The sequence below is a fragment of the Euprymna scolopes genome, chromosome 17 (genome assembly GCF_053919585.1).
Source record: "Euprymna scolopes isolate OS-2025 chromosome 17, ASM5391958v1, whole genome shotgun sequence".
Lineage (NCBI taxonomy): Eukaryota > Metazoa > Mollusca > Cephalopoda > Sepiida > Sepiolidae > Euprymna > Euprymna scolopes.
This window is the reverse complement of record NC_136498.1, coordinates 129,284,994-129,310,499: the sequence shown is the minus strand read 5'-3', so window position 1 is coordinate 129,310,499 and position 25,506 is coordinate 129,284,994. Positions and strand designations below refer to the sequence as shown.

The 25,506-nt window shown below is 37.5% G+C and overlaps 1 long non-coding RNA gene across 1 annotated transcript in view; it reads right to left on the bottom strand.

Moving 5' to 3' along the window:
* The window catches only part of LOC145296980 (uncharacterized), a 37,888-nt gene extending 15,044 nt beyond the window's left edge, over nucleotides 1–22,844 (bottom strand). Inside the window, exon 1 of the long non-coding RNA XR_013870098.1 lies at nucleotides 22,218–22,844. This is a non-coding gene — a long non-coding RNA (uncharacterized LOC145296980). The remainder of the gene's footprint in view (nucleotides 1–22,217) is intronic.
* Between the last annotated feature and the right edge of the window lie 2,662 nt (nucleotides 22,845–25,506).

Here is a 25,506-nt window from a genome sequence, read left to right as displayed (position 1 = left end):
AAGATGACGATAATAGTCCACAATAAATTAATAAATAATACTCATCTCAAAAATGAATTCCAATTAAATAATATATATGATTATTGCAACGTCTTATCACATGAGTGCCACTCCCTAAGTCACTGAAAGTCTGTGAGCCCGAAGATGACTATTTCTTTTTTTAGTCCTACCAGCGAATTCACATGCTCAAGCAGACATGACACTGAAGACAGTCATTGGCATATATACATATATATATACATACACACATACATACATATATACACATACATATCTATAAACATACACACATATATACATATGTAATATACATACATATACATACACACATGTATACATAAACATATACATACATATACATACAGATATATACAAATACATATACACATACATATACGTACACATATATGCACATATACATACACATACATTTACCTACATACACATTTTTTTTCATGGTGGTCACCACTTATCAAGGCCCGGAAGCCACTCAGGGATAAGGGTTATTGCAAGCACAGTACGTTAGTGTGGAGATTAAATGAAGTGTTCATTTAAGGGGGCGGTTCATTAGGAATTTGTTTACGTTGGACTTGAAGACATCCAGGTTGTAGTCAGGTGGGAAGCAGGCAGACGGAAGAAAGTACCACAGACGTGCAGTTCTAAGAAAGAAGCTTTGTTCATGGAATCTACGGTTTGATTTAGGCACAGATAAAGAGTGGGGAACATTTTTGACAGTGGATTCAGCTAGACGGGTGTTTTTCGTAAAAGATTGGCAAAGGGGGACATACATATATATGCATTTATATATATATATATATGCATACACATACACACACATATATATGTATATACATACAAACACATGTAAACATATATACTCACATACATATATACATACATATACACATAGATATACATACATATACATACAGATTTACATATATAAACATACATACACATATGCATACATACATACATAGATACATATAATGATGGCAGATCAATTATTACATGCTTCCAGCATTTACGGCTTACATGCGTCACAACTTTTTCATTGCTACAGGACTATTTTTGATAGACAAATGCCTGAGGGAGTATCTATACAAAGATGATGTTACAGAGTTTTAGCTTTGTACGACAGCTAAGTTTCTCTCTCGATTCAAAATGTTGAGATCCAGCAACCCGCCAAAGCAAGATAGCCAGCAGCAAGTCAAACTGCAGACCAGCTGTATGCGGGTACTGGTTTCCCGCTTCATGGTTTTTTTAAATCAGAGATTTGCTTCTCCTAGAAAGGTTAATTTTAAAACTATGAACGCAAGTTACAAACTTATATTTAAATTTCAACAGATATATCTTTTTCCCAATAAGAATATAAACTTGCGTTCATAGTTTTAAAATTAAATTAACGACTATATGACGTCACTAAAATTTCCTTCTCTTTAACAGCGCCAGCCCCCCTTCCTTTTTGATTTTCCAACATCAATTTTCCGTTTCTCTTAAATAGAACTGCGTCACACTGTGCACGTGAAACTTTTTCAAATATTTTGTACTGGTATATTTTTTGGTATCTTAATTTCATTCACCCAGAGGAAGTCTCGAAATAAAGACGAAACGTTGGTGAACACATAATACGGTTTGTTCCTTTTTTATTTTCTCTATATATATATGTGTATATATATATGTGTATATATATATATGTGTGTGTATATATATATATATATATATATATATATATATATATATATATATATATATACTTGTTTATTGTTAAATAAACATGTTTACATCCCGCTGCTACAAACAACCATTTGTTTCAATCAAACAACAGATATCATCAGGCACCGACTTGACTATTCAAATGTTCAATGAATAATCATTATTCATTGAACATTTGAATAGTCAAGTCGCTGCCTGATGATATTTGTTGTTTGATTGAAGCAAATGGCTGTTTGTAGCAGCGGGATGTAAACATGTTTATTTAACAATAAACAAGTATTATCAGCTCTTTTTATTGAGCACTATCTAACAACCTCGTTGAATTCATTAGTTTATTACTTTTGAATAAAAAACCTGAGTATATATATATATATATATATATATATATATATATATATATATATATATATATATATATATATATATATACTTAAGATTTTAGAGTTTGGGGTTGATTTACTATATAAATTTAATGTAAAATAACTACTCATGTTTAACTGTGTGAGAGTACCCAAATCACAATAAGGGCTTGCAACCCATGACCTTGGAATTTATTTGCAGCAAGTTAAGACAAAATCACAGACCCTTGGAATCTGCAAGAATGATGGAAGTATAACATATCCGTAAGGAGTGATAACATGTTAAATGAAAAAGGATTGGAAAAGGATAACGAAAAATCAAACTTGTTGCAACGAGTTTGATACGGCTAAAGGGTTTTTTTTTATTCAATTTTCACCCCAAACAAGGCACAGTGCCACTTTGAAGCAGGGGGCTACTATCAAGGACTTAATTAGCGGGGTCATTATGAAGGGAGATGAGTAGAAAGATGTTTGTTGACATTACACTTGAACTTCTGCATATCGTTGCAGTTGGGAAAGCAGAATCCCGGAAGGGAGTTCCAAAGACCCGCAGTTCTGGGGAAGAAACTATTGGAGTAAAAGGCTTTCTTGCACCTAGGGAACTCTACTGTAAAGGGATGAGACTTAGTAGCTTGTCGGGTTTGTCGGGGGTAGTTACGCCGGGGAGGTACAAGTGTTTGCAGTTCGTCAGAGCATTCACCATTGAAGCATTTGTAGAACAGGCAGAGGGATGCAACATCTCGTCGATGGGACAGAGGCTGAAGCCTAGATGACAGTTCAGGACCTATCAGGTTGGCGACTCTCTTTTGAACCCTGTCCAGGAGCGAGAGACAAGAAGCAGATGCACCAGCCCAGATGTGACAACAGTACTCCATACATGGGCGAATGGTTGCCTTATAGAGGTATAGGATACTGTCAGGCGTAAGTAGTTTTCTAGCACGGTAGAGGGAGCCAACCTTCCTTGCAGCAGCCTTGGCAATGCTCTCAATGTATCTATTCCAGTTCATATTCCCTGTAAACGTTAGGCCGAGGAGTTTAAAAGAAGTACTTTCAGGTAATGTGTTCTTGGCCATTGCTATTGATGGTAGAGAAGGTTTCTTGTAGTTATTGAAGGAAACAAGCTTAGTCTTAGCAGCATTGAATGTGACCAACCATTTTTGTCCCCATTCCACTACGGATTGGAGGTCATCCTCTAGTGTTTCTGCCATTTCCTTGGATATGTGTTCATTTGTTTTCCCCTCATATCTGTTATAGAGAGTGGTGTCATTAGCAAATATACCCATCTCCGAAACAATTTTATCAGGGAGGTCGTTTATGAATATCAGGAATAATAGAGGTCCAAGGATAGACCCCTGAGGTACTCCCGCATTTATGTCATATTGTTTGGATGTACGACCGTCGAGGACAACTTTGATTTTTCTATTACTTAAGAAGGATTTAATTACATTATGAATTCTTCCAGTGATTCCATATGATCTAATTTTCCTTAGAAGACCATCGTGCCATACCCTGTCAAAAGCCTTAGATATATCGAGGGCCACCGCTCTACCCTCCCCTGTTTTATCCAATGAACGGTATATACGTTCAGAAACTACAGTTAAGATATCTGCTGTCGAACGGGCTTGCCTGAATCCATATTGTTTGTCAGTCAGGAGTTTAGCAGCTGTTAGGTGCTGGACTAGGGCTTGATTAACTAAGGACTCAAATATGGTTACAAATCCATAAAGTAAAAAAGTTGAAAAAAGTATCCTAACAAATGATCATGAGAAGTGTAGCCAGAACATCAGGGAAATACACCACAGTAAGAAACAATCTACAGCTAATACAGAAAAGCAAGAACGGAGCCATCCAGATAGGAAATTAAGATAAATTGGTAAAAGAGTAATGATGAAATGAGCTACAAAACCTTTGGTGTAGAAATGGCAAAAATGGTAGAACGTTCCTAAGGAAACACTGAGTTAAAGCTGGAGAAATTAGTAATCATTTATGAACAAGGAAAAAAGATTTGAAGTGGACAAGGAAGAATCGACAAAACAAAGAAATGCTAATCAACTATTCAATAGAGAAATAAAACTTGCAATAATAAAGAAATATTAAAGGGTATAAAAACTATTGCAGAAGAATAGGTTGGGATGAAGCAACTGTATGAAGACGTTAAGGGAAGGCTTAGGGATAAAATGGAGTCAAGAGAAAAGAAAAAAAATGTAGTGTTTCTCACCGAGAATGCAAACGCTGGGTTTGTTTGAGATTTTATTCATCTGAGACTCTGCCGTAAACATTTACATTGTGTTTTAGCCCAAGCAGGAAGTTCCCAGTGTCTCGCCGGTGTCTGACTATTATAGCCCCTCGTGTAAATACGTACATCACATCTCCCCCCAAAAAAGAAAGATCAATTTATCATGGAAAAAGATCAGAGTGGACTGTCTTTGTGACACTTTTGTGGTCGAGGATTATTCTGCCTCAGTATGTGACCATTAAAATACTTTTTTTAAGGTTAAAAAAGTAAAAAGTAAAAGGTAATTGTTCAATCTTTAGTCAATCCGGACTAAAACGATTCGGTGGTCTTATTGTATGGCCTGATCATCATGGCTGGGCTGGTGGGGTATGTTCACTCACTTCTATGGCTGCTCATAATCAGGCGAATTTACATGTGTCAATGGAGTCTGTGGATGTGTGTTATTTTCGGTTGCCGATTCTGGAGGCATGTTTAGTTCTGTGAAAATGCATTCTGACTTGTTTTCATTTGGGGATTGAGGTCGTGGCTCAGTGGTGCAACGACGAGACCTGATGTGACCCTGGTGAAAACGAACCAATCAGCCATCCTTAATCTGATTAGAAAGGATAAGGGAGATACTCTTTCCAGAATGTGACCAGCCAACCACGTGGGTTCAGAACCAAAGTTCTGTGCAAATACTACTTGGGCAGATTTGTCATGGTGAAACTTTTGACTTTCTTGGTTGTTATATACAACACTTGAGGTAGCGGGCTTCATGTGATCCAGATTGGTGCGCAATCTTTGCCTCATCAATATCTCTGCTGAGGTAGATCTCGTTGTTGCGTGAGGCATTGTCCAGTATGTCAGCAGAAAATGGGATATTTTTGTTTCCAGAGTTCCCCCAACATCTTTTTAATACCGTTTTTAACCAGCCCAACTGAGCGTTCTGCTAGATCATTTGATGCCTAATGATGTGGACTAAAAAATTTGTCTGATACCATTCCATTTTATGAACTCTGGGAATTCTGAACTGGTGAAGCATGGGCCATTATCACTGACAATAATGTGCGGGAGACCATGAGTAGCAAAACAGCGCCTCAACCTTTCAATTGTAGTGGCTGAAGTAGCTGCACTTGTTGTGTAGACATCGACCCATTTTGAGTGTGCATCTGTAATGACAAGCAGGTATTGTCCACTGTAAGTGGCATAATCAATGTAAACCCGTTGCCAACATTCAACTGACCATTCCCAGGGGTGTAGTGGTGCTTTAGCCTCTGGAACATTGACAAGGGTAACAGTTGTTCACCTTTTCTTAGATGTTAGCATCTATCCCAGGCCACCATACATAGGTCCAGACAAGGCCCTTTATGTTGACTATGCCAGGGTGGCATTGGTGAAGCTCGTCCAACACTCTCTGCCTGAGATGGTGGGGAATTACCACTCGTAAACCCCAAAGCAGGATCCCCTTTCAACACTTAGTTTGTTGTTATGAGCATGAAATGGTAAATATGGAGCATCATGTGGGAGACTGCACCCTCCATGTTGTGTGGTTTGAACAACCTTAGAGAGGATGGGGTCTTTGCGTGTATGAACACCAATGTCAGTCGAGTCAACATTGGAATTGTCCAGGTGATCCATGAAATGTATAATACAGCATGTTGTTGGGACATCTAAGGCTTCCTGTAGGGGAAGACAACTCATTGCGCCAGCAGTAATGATGTGTGAGCCAGGCCTATATTCTATCGTGTAGTCGTAAGCACTCATTAACAGTGACAAACGTATTATTCTTGGTGGCAAGGTTTCCAGTGTTGGCTTTGTTGGGCTAAAGAGGCTGATGAGTGGCTTATGATTCATAATGATACAGAATGCATGTCCAAATAAGTATTGATGAAATTTTTTAACCCCAAAGTGCCTCTTTGTTCAACTGACTATAATTTTTCTCAGCTGGTGACATTGTTCTCGAAGCAAAAGCAACAGGTTTCTCCGAACTGTCGGCAAAGATGTTTGACACCATATTGATTGGCGTCACAGGCCAGTACCAGTTCCTTCTCCGGGTCATAATGAACCAGGACATTTGTGGTCTGCAATGCATCTTTGGCTCGGTGAAAAGCTGTTGATTGGGTGGTGCCCCACGTCCAAGAGACACCTTTCCTCAGTAGATAATAGAGGGGGCCCAACTTATCTGAAACATTGGGGACGTACCTAGCGTAAAACTGGAATAAGCCCCAAAAAGCCTTAAGTTCAGTCTCATTGCGAGGGGCTGGAGCATCCTGTATGGCACGGATCTTTTCTGCGTTACGGTGAAGGCATTCAGAGTCAATCTAATGATCTAACTAGGTTACAGAGGGTGTCATGAACTTAAACTTGTCCAGACGAACGTGGAGACCAGATTGTGAGAGTTTCCTTAACACTCGGTCAAGGGTGATCAAGTGTTCCATGTCTGATGATCCTGTAATTTGTATGTCGTCCTGATAGCATACAACATGTGGTTCATTTGCCAACAGATTGTCCATACAGTGTTGACAGCAGCTGACTTTACTCCAAAACTGAGGCGGTTGAACCTGTAGAAATCCTGTGGTGTATTGATTGTAAGGTACTGCTTCGAGTTTTCCTTTAATGGAACCTGCAGGAATGCTGATCTCAAGTCAAGCTTGGTGAATTTCTTTTCCTGTGCCAACTTTGCATACAAATCATCAATCCTGGAAATGGGGTACTGGTCGAGATTTGAACATTCGTTTATTGTAGTTTTATAATCTCCACACAACCGTATTGTTTGGTCAATTTTGACAACTGCTACTGTAGGGGCAGCCTATTCTGAGTATTGTACTGGTTCAATAATACCCAGAGACTCCAGTCGATTCAGCTCCTTGTCAACCTTTTCCCATAATGCAATGGGCATGTGTCGAGCCTTGCAGAATATGGGTTTTGTTTGCAGGTCAACACTAAGTTTTGCTGTGAAACCTTCAGTGTGCCCAACTCATCCTTGAAAACATTGGAGTATTTCGCAATTATATCTTCAATTGCAGGTGTAGCATTTACTGCTTTCAACTGATAGATGCGTTTCTAGCTGAGTTGATCTACTTGTAGCCAGTTTCTATCAAGAAGTGCAGGGCCAGAACCAGGAACAATCACTAATGGCAGACAGAAACTGTTAGCCATCATAGTCTCCCGACACTTGACATGCACCACACAGCATGATACATTCTCCTGTGTAAGTTGCTAGTTTTTGTGACATAGGCTTAAGTACGGGCTTATCAGGTTCGCACCATAGGTTTTCAAATGTGTTGCGGCTGATCAATGGAACAGCACCTCCAGTGTCGATCTCCATCTTGACATTGCAGCCATTTATGCCCACCAACATCATCAGGGGTTTGGTTTTGCTATTTGCTGTCAGGTTAAACAGCCCACGCATCGAGGCACAGTCGCTGCTGTATCTTCGTCTACTTGTTCTTCACTGGTGATCTTGTGGGTTTTCTAATTTCCAGCTCTGTCATTGTACTTCCGAGTCAAACAAGCTGGCGAAATGTGACCGGTTTTGTGACAAAAATTACATGTTGCCTCTTTGAAATGACAAGAGTCGGGTAATGGTCTTTGTTTTTGTCTCCGTAATGGAGTAGGCTGTTCAACCTGGTTGGCCTGCGACTGTGGTGTAAAACTAGACGTTGAGCAGGCTTCCATATCACTAACATTCCTGTCTGCACTTTTCATGGCAAGAGCTATCTGTCGGGCGTAAGGAAATGTTAGTTTCCTCTAGGAAAGCAGTTGCAAACGAATTTGGTCATCCACTAATCCAACAACGAGAAAATCTCGCAACATATCTTCTATGATATTTCCAAACTCACAAAACTGCGTCATTTTTTTGAAATAAGCAATAAAATCTGAATTGGACTGACCTGGTTGTTGGTGGCACATGTAAAAGCTAAATTGCTCAACAATTACGGATGGTGCTGGATTGCAGTGCTCTTTTAATGAGAACGAGAGTTCCTCATAGCTTTTGTCTCTTAAGCTATGCGGCATGACAAGATCTTTCAGCAGAGAAAATCTTTCCCCACCACAAACAGAAAGAAAGACGGCTTTTTTCGTTTCTGGATCTTGTATTCCGTTCACCTTGAAATAATAATCCAATCTTTCTGAATATGTGTCCCAATCACCTCCACTCAGTGATCCTATCATGACGTCATATTTCAGAATGCATGTGTGCAGGTAAAAATATCGGAGTTTGATTTCTATTAAACATGATGTTTTCAGAGAAAAAAGTTTAAGTAATGTTCCGCTATATGAGAAGTGATTTCATCCTCGTCGCCATGTCGTGTTTCTCACCAAGAACGCAAACACTGGGTTTGTTTAAGATTTTATTCAGCTGAGACTCTGCTGTAAGCATTTACATTCTGTTTTTGCCCGAGCCGGAAGTCTCCAGTGTCTCGCTGGTGCCTGGCTATTATAGTCCCCCATGTACATAGGTACATAACAGAAAAGAGAACAGTGTAGGAAACGATTTGTAAAGAACCTATACAGGTTTGTTTAGGGCCTGTTAACAGCGTGTAAGAGTGGAAAGTTGGAATGTTCTAAAAAAGAAGTAGAGGAGCATTTGAAAACAACTTCAGTTTAGCAGGGCCCCGCTACTACTGATACAGTAGAGAAGTAGGAGCGAAACTGCAAAGTAGTTTCTTCTGATAATCATTGTACTGGATCTGATTGTTGAGTTATTAGTTGCTGAGCACTTTGAACAGTGCATACAAATTGCAAATATTATTATTTAGAAAGTCATCTTATTAGAAGGGGTCCTTGCTAACTTACATGTATTTAACCTAACAATTCGTTAAACAAAAGGGATATTTAGTAGTATAGACAAAAGAACCCTCCCCCCAATGATCAAAATCAAATATATGACAAATAAATATTAAGAATGCAAGGTAAATCTTCTGGCTAAAAGTAGTACCAGTCTTGTTTTAAAACGAGAAAATGGCTGATATCTGCAGAATCTGGATAATCGCTTGGAAAACAAAAATTAAACAAAATATTGGAAGAAATAAACTCAGTAAATGTCATGATGACACATTTTCAAACAGTTTTGTTATTCCCAACTATATTTTTACGGTATCTTTTTGTTTATTAAATTGTTAGGTGAAAGTACAGAATAAAGAACTACACGTGGGCTCTAATCTCCTTGTCATAATATGTATTATCGATTTTGTTGCTTAGCTGTACAGTTACCTCTCCTTGGGATATAATAAAAATTGGTTACTGTATCTCACTGTCGTCTCGTTATTTCTTCACGTTATTATAACTTATTTGTACTCAGAAAAATTTCAAAAAGGTGCAATATGGTGGCACTGGTAAAACTCAATTATATCACAAAAAGAAAAAATGAACAGGAGAATATTTACCGACTGAATCAGAAAAGTCTGGCGAGTTGCATGATGATGTTCACTCTACACAGGCCTGAAGGTTTCTGCCCCCCCAGCAACATCTTTTATAGTGCCCAGGCGCACCTCAAAATCACAGGTGAGACATGATTTTTCAGCAACTGTGCACATTAAAAGAATGTGAGCATTAAAAGACAATGGTCGCCATGTTGGATCTTTTCCTTTTTCCTTCTGAACCCGCAGGATAGACAAACACAAGCATGTTTTTGCGGTAAGCCTTCTCTATTTTCCCCACATTCCCCCATGATCTCATGATCACAACAATGGCAGGGAGGTGGCGATCGCCTTTGCCGGGTGCTTTTTTGAAGTGAGGGTGACACATGCCTCATCTTTGCTTGTGCTCTCATCTGCTGTCTGTGGGTTGTAAAAAAACTGCATTCCCTGGAAGGCCAATGTTGTCTGCGTCACTTTCAGATAGAGCTGGTGCAAACCAGAGTGCTGCCTCACTGGTCTCCAACTTTGATTTACTTGTGTCATGCAAGGGTGTTCACAGCTGTGTTACCAGCCGCAGATCCCTAATATGACTGGACATACCATTGACTCGCACTGCTCGTATGATGATCACCTCAGTGACATACTCCATTCCGTACCTTGCTGTACATTTGCCACGTAGGTTTTTAATCCAGATGACATCCCCTTTCTTCAGCCTCTCTCTGGTTGTTTCCAGTTCGGGCAACGGGTTGGTCTCTATGCCTTTTACCTTGACATGGTAACTGTACAATGTGTTGGCCAGCACCATAAAGGATGAGATATTATCCTTCAGAGTTACGATATACAGGTAGACTGCTTCAGACACCATGCAGCTCATCTTGGCTGCAATGGTCTTGACAGTCCTGTAGTTTTGCTCAATGATCCCATTTCTGCTTGGTATGTGGGCACATTGGAACCGCAGGCATACTCCCCAGCCATCAGCAAACTTTCTGAATTGCTCACTGGTGAATGCAGTGCCATTGTCAGTTAGTATCTCTATTGGAGGGAGGGCGTCTCGTTCAAAGAAAACACTGTTTAACTGATGGATGATAGCGGCTGTATTTTGCTGGTACAGCGCCCACCATATTGCAAACGTGGATGGGCCACAGTCAATGAGTCAGGAAATTCTCACTGTTGTGGTGAGTAATATCTAACGCCAGCCAGCTCCATTGGTCCTTCACCCCCAGCTTCCCTTTCTCCCAGCGAATGGGTGCTGCATTCCACACAGCTTTTGCCCATTCTCCTGACGTCTGCCTTCTGCACTCCTTAATAAAAAAAAACTTAGTGAAATATTAGATCTGCTTGATCCCAAGGTGCCCGCTTTGCTGGTGAACTTCTTTGATTCGATTAACTTGAACGGGGCTTAGAGACACTGTGCAGGTAGGTTGTATGGGTTCAGTGGCTCTCTTAGTAGCGTCAAGCTATCTTTGGGGTACTCTTGTCAAACAATCTGTCTTTTTAAGGCTGGATTTGACCAGGGACACCTCCATTGACAGTACATATTCTTGTATCAGCCTCATGATTGTGTCAAGCTGCTGTCAGATGAGCATCTTGCTTGTGGCTTTGGTTGCACCTTGTCCTTCCCGGTAAGGGTATCTGAAATCCACTTGTAGACACTGGCAAAATCGGTGAACAGTTGCAGGGTAGTCAATTTCCACAGGATTGCCAAGTTTATCCCCTTAATGCCGCCATCGACCTCTGCCAGGTTTATACTGAGAGTCCTTTTCTGGTTGTAGTTAGCAAATGTCCTCCACCATAGCCCTATCATAGATTAATAACACACCAGTGGCAAGAGAGCTTGCGTAAACCTATACACTGAGGTCTCAGCCATCGACGCACCATCTGCACCACGCTGGGTCTTCCTTGCACATCCTGGTGAGGACCTCCCTGAGTATTGTGTTGAGAGGGGCATCATGAACTTCATAATCCAGCGGTAACCTCAGATGCTCTCCACTTGATGAACGCCACTGCAACATGAAGCCAGCCGCCCACAGGGAGGTGCCCAACCAATTTTCCACAGAAAATATGCTTCGTCACATAGTAATGTGGGGCATGTCTGGGATCTTCTTTCCTCATTTCCAACACAGGACATTATTCTCTTTCCAAACCTGCAGACTAAGTACCCATACACCATCTGATAGCCTTTCTGGATCCTTGCTGAGGAGGCCAAAGTTGCAGAGGTGCTTCTTCACATGCACAGCAGCTATTATTCCCTCACCCACATAAACATCAATATATACAGATGTTGCCTGCTGTACATACTCATTCTTAGTCAGAATGGCATCAACAATCATCTTCATAATTGATGGTGCCACATTAAGTCCAAACCCCATGTGGGTTAGACAAATACTTTTTTCCCTTAATAAGAATGGCTTGGTAGGGCCACGGTGCACGTGCACTTGAAGATAGGCCTTGCAAAGATCAACACAGATACATTAGATCCCATTTGCTGCCATTCTCTCAATTTCTTGGCGCATATGTCTGCGTGAGCTGTAAAAAGGTCCACACACTCGTTCAGTTCCCGATAATCAAGCACCGGTCTCACCTTCAGCTTGTTTTGCTGTATAACTACCATTAGTGGGATCAGGAACTTTGGGGGACTCAATTCCTTCTTGGGATAAGGAACTTGCCACCCATTATCGATTCAATTTTGTAGTCCCTTGTCATATTGTGCACAGGCTCCAGGGGAATTTTATATTCCGGCACTCTATTGTACAACTTCTCTGGTGGCTGCTTGTTTGATCATTTCCAGGATACCATCCAGAACTTTGTGCACTGGTCGAATTCTGCACAAAAGTTAGGCTGCTCCAGCTCCATGGCTATGCCCAGCGCAAGACCTGCTTCAGCAAGCCGTGCCTTACCTTCATTGTCAATATGGACGCCACCCAATTCTTTGATAGCGTCCATTTTTAGGAGCAGATCATAACCAAACAGCTCACCGTCTATGAGCAGGACTCGCACGACTACTGAGGGCCCATTGCTGATACTCACACAAATGATGTAAGCACAAGAGGCTAGAGAACCACCGACAACCGTCAGCACCAGGACCCTCATTTTGTCCATGTATCACAGCATTCCTTGCACGAGTCTGCATACACTCTATGTCTATGAGCACGAAGCACTCTCGCCCATTGATATGCATGCTCACTACAAGTAGAGCCTTGTTTAGCTGTGATCTGGGGAGAAGACTGGTGCTATAACCTACTTCCCTTGCCCGTTTCTTGAACAACTTCTTGCTACATGGCCCAACTTGTTGCACCGGTAGCAACACATGCGTCTTCATATCCCCTGGTCAGGCGTGTCCTTCACACAGCTTTGGCAGTCTCTGGAAAAATAGTTTGACCTGCCACATTTATAACACTTCGCCTCTTCTGTTGGCAGTGCAGGTGCTACCGCAGCTGCTGAAACCTGCTCTGCATGGTTTTTTTAGAATATTTTGGGCTCTGGCCAACAACTAATCTAGCTCCAGCTCACTGAGCCTTGACGATGCTCACAGCAGTCTGCTGACATTGTCCGAGAGTCTGACCAAAAATATTTGGTCACTCGCTTCACCAAACAGTGCAGCCAGCTTCCTTAAATTGGCCAGGTATACATTCACCATCTCATTTGGCCCAAACCACTGTTTGGTGAACTGCCTCCAGGCAACAAAGGTGTCTGTATCAAGGCTGCGTATAGTGCCTGTGTAACCTACTCCAGGCCTGGTTCATCTCCAAGCTACTGATAGACAGTATACGCTCCTTTGGTGAACCTCAGCGGGATGACTAGTGCTGAATCTTTATTTGGCATAGCCTGCAGACACACTTCGCCTTTTCCCACCACTCGACTACAGAGGGGCCAGCAGGGGATCTGTCGAACACTTGAATCAGTTGAATATGTCCATAGCATAACAAAACACCAAAATAGCTTGAATCGTAAAAGTCTGACGACTCGCATGATGATGTTCGCTTTACACAGGTCTGAATGCTTTTGCCCACTCCTCTTACCAACCTGCTTTTATGGTGCCCGCGCGCAACTCAAAATCATGTGTGAGACATGATTTTTCAAGAACTGTGCAAGATTGTGGGCATTAAAAGATCATGCTCGCTATCTTGAATCTTTTCCTTTTTCTTTCTGAGCCTGCAGGACAGACAGACACAAGCACGTTTTTGTGGTAACCCTTCTTTATTTTCTCCACAGTGACAATATTTCAGTCTTATAACTGACCAATGAGAATTTCGCCCACGTGTGTCCATAAAGGCATCAAATTGAATTTACACTTGTGAATCGTAAGTTGTCTAATGTCCATCACCTTACAGATGCTAAACTTCTGACTGACCAACAATATGGATTTAGGCAAGCCCATTCTACAGCAGACATCCTAACTGTAATCTCTGAATGTATATACCATTCAAAGTACCCCTTCATCCACAAACTATAGGAACTTTACAGTAAGAAAGTTATCGGTTTTATCAAGCAAATCTTTGCTGAACAAGAAATGCCAGATTTTAAATACATCACCTCTTCTCTGAGATACTCCCAATCAAACGTCATGGCAGAACACTGCATACAGACCATCAAAACAGACATGAAAAAGTATACTAAGCAATTGGGACATAACACATGAGCCTATTGTGTCTTGAATCTAATCTGATGGCTCATGTTTTCCTATCTCAAGGTAAACAACTATTTAATCATAAACTGGTCAGTTATCTCCCTACAAAATGCACCAATCAAAATGTTCCAAAAGAAGAAATTTAGGATCGCTTACTACAGAAACAGTTGTCGCAGAACATCACCTCATCAGTTTGCCCTGTATTTAAAAGTTCAGGTGATAAGTCCTCTCCCTCTCAGTACAGACCAATAAGTCTCCTGTGTGTTATGAGTAAGTTGCTGGAATCCATATTAAATAGAGAAATAGTCAACCACCTCAGCAGGAACAATCTTCTTAGTGACACACAATATGGTTTCCGCTCTGCAAGATCTACCGCAGATGTGCTGACGGGTATATCCCACAGGATTAGTGAATCTCTTGACAAAGGCTTCCTTTCTAGGGCAATTGCTCTTGACATATCAAAGGCCTTTGACAAGTTATGGCATAAGGGTCATCTTCACAAGATTTCCAGCTACGGTATAACTGGAAATGTTTTCTCAATCATTAAATCATTTCTCTCCGATAGGCTCATAAGAGTAGTGGTAGATGGACAAAAATCGGAGGCCTGCAATATAAATGCTGGAGTCCCTCAGGGGTCAATCCTGGGCCCGACTCTCTTCCTGATCTACATCAATGACCTCCCTAAACACATACTTAAATCATTCGTTGACATCTATGCTGATGACACGACCATCTACGGCAACACATCAAAGGCTGTAAATGAAAAGTTCTCTCTGATTCTCTCTCCTCTGATCTCGAGCGCGTGGTTCAGTGGGGGAAGACGTGGCTGGTTACCTTTAATGCATCCAAAACCAAACTCCTATCCTTACACCATCAACGCTCTGATCCCCATCTAGCATCAATTGTGATGGATGGCTCTCGTCTGGGTGAGGCCCCGTGTTTTGACAAGCTTCTGGGTTTGACCTTTACTCCTGATCTGAAATGGAACACGTACATCAAGTCTGTTGCCAAGGTCGCTGGAAAGATGGTGGGATCCTTCTACCGCTCCAGAAGATATCTCACTACTGATGCAATTCTCTATCTATATAAAAGCCAAGTATGTCCAAGGATGGAATACTGTTGCCATATCTGGGCAGGAGCTGCTAAAAACAGCCTATCCTGCCTTGACAGAGTACAAAATAGACTTCGTAGCTTAGTGGGGGATGCCCTTTTCTCTACCCTGCAACCTCTCTCCCACAGAAGAGACGTTGCGAGCCTATCCTTGTTTTATGATTATTTCCATGGCAGGTGCTCGTCTGAACTCCAATCTCTGGTCCCCCCTCACCAAATCTTTCACGAAAAACACCCGTCTAGCTGAATCCACGGTGAAAAATTTCACCCACTCTATATCTGTGCCTAAATCAAAACGTGGATTCCATGAACAAAGCTTCCTTCTTAGAACTGCATGCCTGTGGAACTCTGTTCCCTCTGCCTGCTTCCCACTGGACTACAACCTGGATGTCTTCAAGTCCAACGTTAACAAATTCCTAATGAACCGCTCCCTTAAGTAAACACTTCATCAAATCTCCACACTAACGTAATGTACTTGCAATAACCCTTATCCCTGAGTAGCTTCTGGGCCTTGATAAGTGGTGATCACTGTGTAAAAAAAAAAAAGAACAGACATGATAAGCATGCTAAGGATTTCCGTAATCACATGACAATGGGTGTGAGTACAAGACCATGATATGAAGAGATGGACTCCAATGGTCATCAGACAAGCCTACACTGAACCACAGTCCTACACTGTTGAGAGCCCAACAAGATAGGTTCTTCACAGAAACACAAGCATCTCATGGAAGATGCCCACTTTTCCATTACGGCACAGACATTTCTGCATAATACCCTCTCATATCACACTCCACTTACACAATCCAATATTCCAAACATACATCACTCAAAAACTCCCAACACACATCAGCAACTACACCCCCTCTATAGAAACACACAGACCTTCACATAAAACCCATCTGGAAAATCATGAGATCGAGTCGTGTCGTAACCCCCTTCCCAAAAGGTACAACCTTAAGGAAAGGTTCATACCTGACACCCGTCTCACTCTAATATCGAAATTTTTTTTTTTAATTCCTTCTTTGCAGAAATTTTAAAGATTTTTATAATGTAATAGCAAAAAAGTAGATTTTGAATTTTTTAGGTGTTGAACTACGCTGGGTTGGATTGTAAAGATTTACAACTATTTTTTCTACATTACGTTTCTGCTGATTGGTGATGGCCAATAAATGGGTATTCATTTTATGTAAACTTTATAAAAGAAAATAATTCCAGTTCTAAAATGTAAAATATTGGGTAAAGCATCAAAAATCGAAATTTTCTAACGACAGAATAGTTTAGTGTAGACAGAAAAGGATTTTTACAATGTAAAAACAATTAAATACCGAAAAAGCAATTTTGTTGGGGAAGGGAGAGGTAAACTACGTGGAGTTAGATAGTAAAGATTTACCAATATTTTTTCTACATCAATTTTCTGCTAATTGGTTATGGTTAATTAATGGGTGTTCATTTTATGTAAACTTTATAAAGAAAGTGATCTTCATTCTTAAATTTCAAATATTAGGAAAAAAAAATCAAAAATCAAAAGAATTCTCAAGCAACGTAATAAATAAGTGTAGACAGAAAAAATATTATTTTATTTTTGTTGTAAAAAAAAGGAAAAGTTTATTTAATTAGAATATTTATGAATATCCACAAGTAAGAATTGTTTAAAATATAAAAACAATTAAATACTGAAAAAGCAGCGCTTCTTGTGCTAAATTGTCTAATCACTCGATCAATTTGGAATTAAATGATTGTGTTTATGGTAAACATTATTTTCTCAGATATCACAAAAGTTTTACTTAAATAAACACATTTGTGACAAAAATCTGAATATCAGATTGAATAATATCATTTTAGGACATTTTTTTTATTCAGAGATTTAATATTTTTTATTAAGGTCTGTTATAAAGCATGGCAGAATCAATATATATATATATATATATATATATATATATATATATATATATATATATATATATATATATACTTCAGAATAATGAAATGCAATAAATCTACTGGTATGCAAATCCAGTGATTATCAGTCTTACAAAATATTTTTCATTCTGCACCAATATCTAATTTCCCTTATTCTATGATTTACAAACTTTTAATTATAATTTTCTATGTTTATTACCTTCAGCAAATTAGGTGCAAACCATTTATAATATTTACTAATGTTTTTCCTCTGAGGAGATGAAGAAACATCGAAAACTCATCGGTTAAGGAAATATACTTATTAAAATGTATTCTTTGTTTTGCATATGACAAAAATTCTAGATTTGAAATTTAACCGTTTCAAATCATAAAACAAATTTCTAAATTATGTATTGGTATTAATTATTTCTTTGTTCAAAACAAAATATATAAGTGTGTCACCCAAAAGAGTGCTCAATGTTTAGACAGAGCCAAAATAAGTGAATTTAGTTTACAAACAAATGGCTACACATAGCCATTTGTTTGTAAACTAAATTCACTTATGTATATATATATATATATATATATATATATATATATATATATATAGAGAGAGAGAGAGAGAGAGAGAGAGAGAGAGATGGATTGCAAAAAGAATAAACTTTTTTAATGTTTAAAATTACTTTAAAAGGGTAAAATCCCTTCAAAGCATATTGAGGTTATGTGAAAAAATAAAGCTGTGTACGCATTACAAATGTTTATTTTCTATTTCTTATGTTATACATTAGTACATTAGGGGTCATTTCGAGTTAAAAGTTTATTTACTTTACCCATCTGAACTAGAGAAAATCATGATTAAAATGTGTATGTCTCGTGTAAATAGCTAATAAAGAATATGAGATATCGCAGCCGTTCAATAGACCGACGGGTGATCAAAAAGTTAGATCGAGTCAGATCTCTTTTTGCTCTCTCGAACGCCCACAAGTAGATCAGTTTTACTATTATGGCAATTGCCAGCCTAGACTTTGCGAAAAAAGTTCTTGTCCAGATCGATGGAAACGTTCAGCATTTGCCAGCCTGGCACCTCCAGGCATAGCTATCGCTTTGCTTCTTGCAATAAGAGTGCATCTATGTCAACAAGAGGTACACGTTCTTATTCGTGCTAGTAATTCCCTATACTGACAAAATTCCAGGACTCCCGCTGGTGTTTTTAACTGCTCAGCTAATTCTGTAAAATTCATGTTTTTTTTTCCTTACATGAAAGTATGCAAATGGTGTGTTTTTTTCTTTTTTTAAACTAACATGTTTTCTTTTCTTCCTCTTCATGATTGTCGTCTGCTGCTTTGATTTTTGCAAACGTGCGCCGCTTGGAAAACCATCACGCTACATTGTCATTGGATCAGCTTTATGTTACGTCAAATGGCTTAATTTCTTCAGCAACACTCGGCTGTTGACGCCAAGTTCCGGGGAAAGCCAAGCATGTGCTGAGTTACGTCCAGATCACTTTATGCATAAGTACCAAAATTGGTTAATTTCCTGATTTTTAGTACATTTTTAAGTAAAGGGAGGAGTCAAAATGTTAATACATTTTGAGCATTCATTTTACACGTACCTAACAAAAACTTAAAACCCAGCGTGGATGTGGAATTCGCTCGACGCACACCATTGCTGACTGGAAGAATTTCTTAAGACGGGGAATATTTTCTAAGGAATCACTGGCAGATAGGGGGGTGGCCAGGCCATACGGCGGAGATAGATGAGGCTTTGTTTAACCGTAGGAAGCATAACATCGGCAGGTTACTCACACCGGTCTGGGTCTTCGATGGATACGACCCCTGCCGAAAAAGAGGGTTTCTTGGTGAGTGTACCAAACCCGAATGCCGAAACCCTCCTTCCATTAATAAAACAATATATTCTGCCGGGGACCAGAGTCGTATCAGACTGTTGGAAGGCATACAACAAAGTGGGGTAAGAGGGGTATCGCCATTTGAAATGAAGGCTACAATGAATCATGTGGAGCGAATGTGAAAGGAAGCAAAACAATGCAACAAAGTAGAATGTGGGGCCAATCGGGAGCTTTTGGACACATATCTCCTAGAGTTTATGTGGAGGCAAACATTTGGTAATGCTCCGTTTGTCTCCATATTAGCTCACATTGCTGAAAGCTACCCGGTTGATGACAAGCTTCCTTGCATGTCCGCTATCACCTCTGCATCCACTTTGGCATTGTGTGATGATGCCCGCCAACGGTCTGAGGAAACAACATCTGTTTTAAAATGAAAAAAAAATATATTCCATCCAGTTTTCTTTCTTTTTCTAGTTTCCAGGTTTTTCCTTAAAAAAAAAATCCCCCCCCAATAAACAAAAACACACAAAAAAAATTGTTTTGAATAAAAAAACACAAAGAAATAAACAATCTCACCCAGTTTTCTTTCTTTTTCTAGTTTCCATGTTTTGCCTTAAAAAAAAAAACCCAAAAAACAAAAAGAAAAAAAATTGTTTTGTTTCAACGTTTCTATTTTTTCAGGTTTCCCTAAAAAAAATTCCTAGAAAGTATTGAACCTTTCTTTGAACAAAAAAACTCAAAAAACACCAAAAAATTGTTAAAATTTTTTAAAATTTTTTTCCTGAAAAATAAAACAAAAAAAAACTTTACGAACACAAAATTCCTTAAAATTAATGATTAATCGGCTTTCAAAACTAGGCCCCCCTATCTTTATCCACCCAATTTTGCCCGTACCTAGTTTTGGTAAAATCCATTGAAAGCGGTCGGTGGTTCTATGAGAAAATAAAGCTGTGTACGCATTATAAATGTTTCTTTTCTGTGTCTTATGTTATACATTAGTACATTAGGGGTCATTTCGAGTTAAAAGTTTATTTACTGCACTCATCTGGACTAGAGAAAATCATTATTTAAATGTGTATGTCTCGTCTAAATAACTAACGATGAATATCTAATATGGCCGACAAGACGGGTGATCAAAAAATCAGATCGAGCGTCCGTACCGCGTACCGAAAAACGAAATGAGACTAACGAAATGAGACCTCATTTGATCTCATTTCGTTTTCCGGTACGCTCGATCTGACTTTTTGATAATCCGTCTTGTCGGCCATATCAGAGAATTATCGTTAGTTATTTAGACGAGACATACACATTTAAATCATGATTTTCTTTAGTCCAGATGAGTGCAGTAAATAAACTTTTAACTCGAAATGACCCCTAATGTACTAATGTATAACATAAGACACAGAAAAGAAACATTTATAATGCGTACACAGCTTTATTTTCTCATAGAACCAACCACCGACCGCTTTCAATGGATTTTACCCTAGTTTTTGTTCAATATGTGTATTTAATTTTTTTTTTTTAAATAAATATTTTTTACTTATTTGAACTCGTATGTTTCATAATAAATAGAAATTTCGATAGATTTAAACATATTTTGTTCAAATTTCGATAAAATGGGGGGGGGCACTAAAAAAAGTTTTTTCCCTCGTATATTTTACGGAAATTGCATTTTATATGTAATTTCATTCTAAAATGGATAAGTATCGAAAATTTCACGAAAATCTGACGATTAGTAGATTTTTACTAGATTTATTAAGACGGGTATGTTTTCACGTTCGAAACGCTTACAACATGGGAACGTTATTTTAAAGCGCCAATTATGTAAACACGATTTTCGTCTCGCAATTTCATTATTTTCGTACGATGAAAAGATTTTTTTTTAATTATTACTGGTTTATTTTGCCCTTCTTTTAAATGGTACAAAAATTATATTGATAATATTAATTTATAATAAAGCTGGTACTCCTGCAGTATTTTACCCACCGATTTCACGATCTTAGCCGAGCGTTGATCGACATCCGTCGGAAAACACCGGAACATGGCGAGCGGTACGATACTCTATCAGCAAATACGGGCGCTTCAAACGAACGCGCAGCAGACGAATAATTTTCATTGAAATTACGCACATAGCGTTTCATTTCAGTTATTTTATTGTTCAAAGTAAAAATACACAGCCTTTCATTTCAGCTATTTAATTTAGCGATAAAAAACCCCAAAAAACTGGGAGCTGTTGGAAACATATTTATGCGAATTTATGTGGAGACAAAAATTTGGACACAACCCTTTTGTCTCCATAATAAATCAAATCGCGGAAGGAAGGCTACCCGGTTTGGGAAGGAGCTTCTTTCCACATCCTCTGAAAACCCTTTGCTCCCTACTTTGCCTCTCTACAGTCAGTAGAAAATCTTCCAGTCGGAACTAAAGATAAACAGTAATTGTTGTCCCCCCCCCTACAAACATTACTGAAAAAAAACAAAAAAAAAACATTGTTGTTACTGTTTAATAACGTTTTGTTAAAAACAAACAAACAAAAAAAAACATTGAAGTGTTTATTACTGTTGCTTACCCCCCCCCCCAAAAAAAAGCTATCAGAAAACAAAATGAACCAAAAAAAGAAAATATTCAACAAAATAAATTTATTTTACTTTAAAAAAACTTACGGTAAGTGTTTGTGATTTATTTTATCCAAATTTTTTGTATTAATTTTATCCATTTTGTTGTGTGTGTGTAATATCTTTTCCTTGTAATGTTGTTGCTATTCACATACTTTTAGCGTTCTTGCACCGTAGCTCCGAATTCTCGGCTTTCGTCGGCGTTAACGCCGAAAGCGTTCGTCAACGCTCGGCTAAGATCGTGAAATCGGTGGGTAAAATACTGCAGGAGTACCATAAAGCTATATCGTTTTACATATAGGGGAGATTCTCTGTGGTGACTTTTGGAGGTGCTTGCTTAATGTATAACATAAGAAACAGAAAAAAAACATTTGTAACGCATACACAGCTTTATTTTCTCATATAACCTCAATACGCTTTGAAAAGTTATCGAATGAATTTTCTTTTTAATGTATAAAAAGAAACCTTACCTTTCATTTAAATGTGAAATTATTTAAAAAGAAGACCAACTGCTAGGGAGCAATGAATTTAAGTCATCATAACACGGTGTAATCATTATTTTCTTCCTCGTGTAAAAATGTCCGTTCATTAGTTAATAATTGTGTCGAATTGTTTTCTTATCAAGTTTAGATCATTTTTGTCAATATTTAAGGCTTGTTCGAATTTCATTTGTCAATTTCTCTTTTGCTTGTCGAATTTTTTTTTACGACTGAACATTTCATTATAATTTGGATTAGTCGAACTACCACTGAACAGTAGGGCAGGTCGATTTTGGAACCCCAACCCCGGCGTGGCAAGGCAATGTTGATGATAGTTGGTGTTTGGCATAGAAAAGACCTCTACACGAAATATATTTTTTTCAAAATCGTTATCTTACGTTGAGGAAATGACTTTAAAAGTTGAAAAATTGAAGCTATTAAAAGTTTTTTTTGTGAATTGTCAAGAACGTCCCGTCATCAAAACAATCCGTACTGTTAAGAAAATGGAATCATTATTTAAAATGTTTTGAACTACATTTTTAAATAAAATGAGTGAGGATAATGAATTAATAAAATAAATATAAAGTGTAAAGGCAAAATTATGCTGTTTTTTTTTTTTTTTTTTTTTTTTTGGGACCAAGTAAAGAATAGATATCCCGTAACAGACGACGCCGCCTGGCGGTGCCAGGCGCACATTTCAACGAACACCGGTGATTCGACCTTGACATTGGCACAAGCACATGGCGTCGGTTGTTTTTAAACACATCAAATAGCAAACATGCTCGAATATTCGCCAGCATTTTTAAAAAAATATATTTACAAAACCTTTGAAGATTTAAAAGAAAAAGTATATATTTACAAAACATTTTTTTTTTAAAATAAGTAACAAAACGAACGTATTTAAATAAAAGATATTTAAATAAACAGGTGTCTCTTTCTGTTTCGGATTTTTGCGACCAAGATTGATTTTTATGTACCGTGTTTTGTGAGGGTGGGTGGGGGGTTCTGTGTGGGTTTTTAAGACAATTCAATATTTATTCTTTAAAACATTAACTTAAGCGACAATTAATATATTTTCAAAATAATATTTTTAAATATTACATTTTTACGAATATTCGCGAGCAAGATTTTTTTTAAAATAAAAGATATTTCAAGAAATGGGTGTCTTTCTGAGTACGTGTTTAATATATTTACATAGGCACCGCCAAAACTGGGGGGGGGGGCAGGTCAGTACTTTTTGACGGACCGTCTTTTTATAAATCTACCAAAAATTAGGTAATTATCCGATCAATACGAAATTTTCAGCGATTATTAGGAGAAGAATGAACTTTATAACAGTGTACTTATTTTTCATAAACGATATTTATATATATATATTTTTTTGCTTACAACCCCCCCTTGTTTTGAAGTGGGAACAAATATGCTTAAAATAATCATCTGAAACTGAACAAAACATATTGTGTTGTTGTAAGGGACAGAATTATAGATTAAAAAAAAAAAAAATTGTTTGCATACCTTATTTTGACGTCTGAATATCAGAACTTCGATTGTGTTTAATTATCCCGCTTTTGAGTTTTGAAGTGTGAAATTCGGTGAATATGTTAAGTAAAATAATTAATTTAAGTTAAGCAAAACAAACAAATTTTTTTAAAAATATTTATACGAAAAAAGCCATTTTAAAATTTTGGATAAATAAATTAACAATTTTTTTTTAGCGAGCCGAATAATGCATGACCATTATTAAACAGGGCATGCTTTGAATAATCGATACAAAAAAAAAAAATTCGATAAATATTGTGCCCTTTGTGTTAAAAATAGCATCATTTTTTTCGATCCCGTTTGAAAACGTTTGCCGCCTTTCGACTACGGTGGACCAAACGCGCTGAAATAATTTTTTTTTATTCTGCTTTAAATTGCCCCCCCCCATTTTGGGGAGCCTGGCCCCCACACACATACACATTAAAAACCAAACTCATACAAATGGTCACCCATCTGGTACTGGCCAGCCTCAGCTTAATAATACATTGAAATTTTCGTCACTGAAAAATAAGTTTTTTTGGCCTGTTTGGTCTTCCATAGTTTTCTTCTTATCAAACGACAACGTAAACAGAGTCGATCTGAACTCTACGTCGACGCGAAATATCTGGTTACGTTATGAATAAGTGGAATTATTTGAAATTCAGGTACTTATATTATAATATTTTTGCATATTCTCTTAGAAAATCATCCTAAATCTTAGTTAGACAATAAATAAATAAATTAATTATTTCAAAAACCCTTTTTTTTTTTTTTTAAATATTTAAGTACGTTTTTTGTGCAAGACAAAAAATGTCAATTGTTAACTTTTTTGGAAAATTTAACATTTAAAATTGAATTAAAAATAGTAGAAAAAGTTTTACATTATTCTGTTTTCTATATGATAAAATTCAGGGTTTTATCTTTCTGGAAAAAAAAAGTTACTCAGAAATAATGGATTTTAATAAATGTAATTTAGTTTTAAAAAACAACAACAACTTGATTTTGCGGCCATTTTTGGCGGTGCCTATATTTACAGAACTTTTTAATAACTATTTTATTCTTTTTATCAAACAAAAATAGAACTTTTATAATAACATATATATTATGGACTGTTTCGAAATTTTAAAATTAAAGTTAGTTTTATTAAAAAAAAGACGAGGTGTTTTTTTTTCAATTAAATTATACACTTTATTTGAACTTTCAACAAACTTTTACAGACATAAAAATAGACTTTATAGATATTTTATAATAATTAAAAAAAATATATATTTAACGAAAAGTTTTTTTTATCATTTCATTGTTGAATAAAATTTCAAAGTAATAAATGGTGAAAAAAATATCTCGTCTTTTTTTTTGTTTTAAATAAAACTTTAATTTTAAAATTTCGATGTTTGAAAAGCAGTCCATAATATATATTTCATTATAAAAGTTCTATTTTTGTTTGATAAAAAGAATAAAACAGTTAATAAGTAAAAAAACAAAAAAACAAAACAAAAAAAAAACAACAGTCCATTAAGTTCAAATAAAGACTGTTTGAATAAAACTTATAAAAAAAGGTTAATTCTATACGGTTTGGGCCATTTTTTTTTGTACGTTTTTAATGCAATTCAATATTTATTTACAGTGCGATGTATGTCGGTGGTCAGTGAAGGAGAAATCCTTTTAGGCCGAGGCAATTTTTTATGCATAATAAAATCACAAGTATAAACAATCGAGATAAAAAAAATATATTATTTTATTCACATATCTTTTTATAACTTTT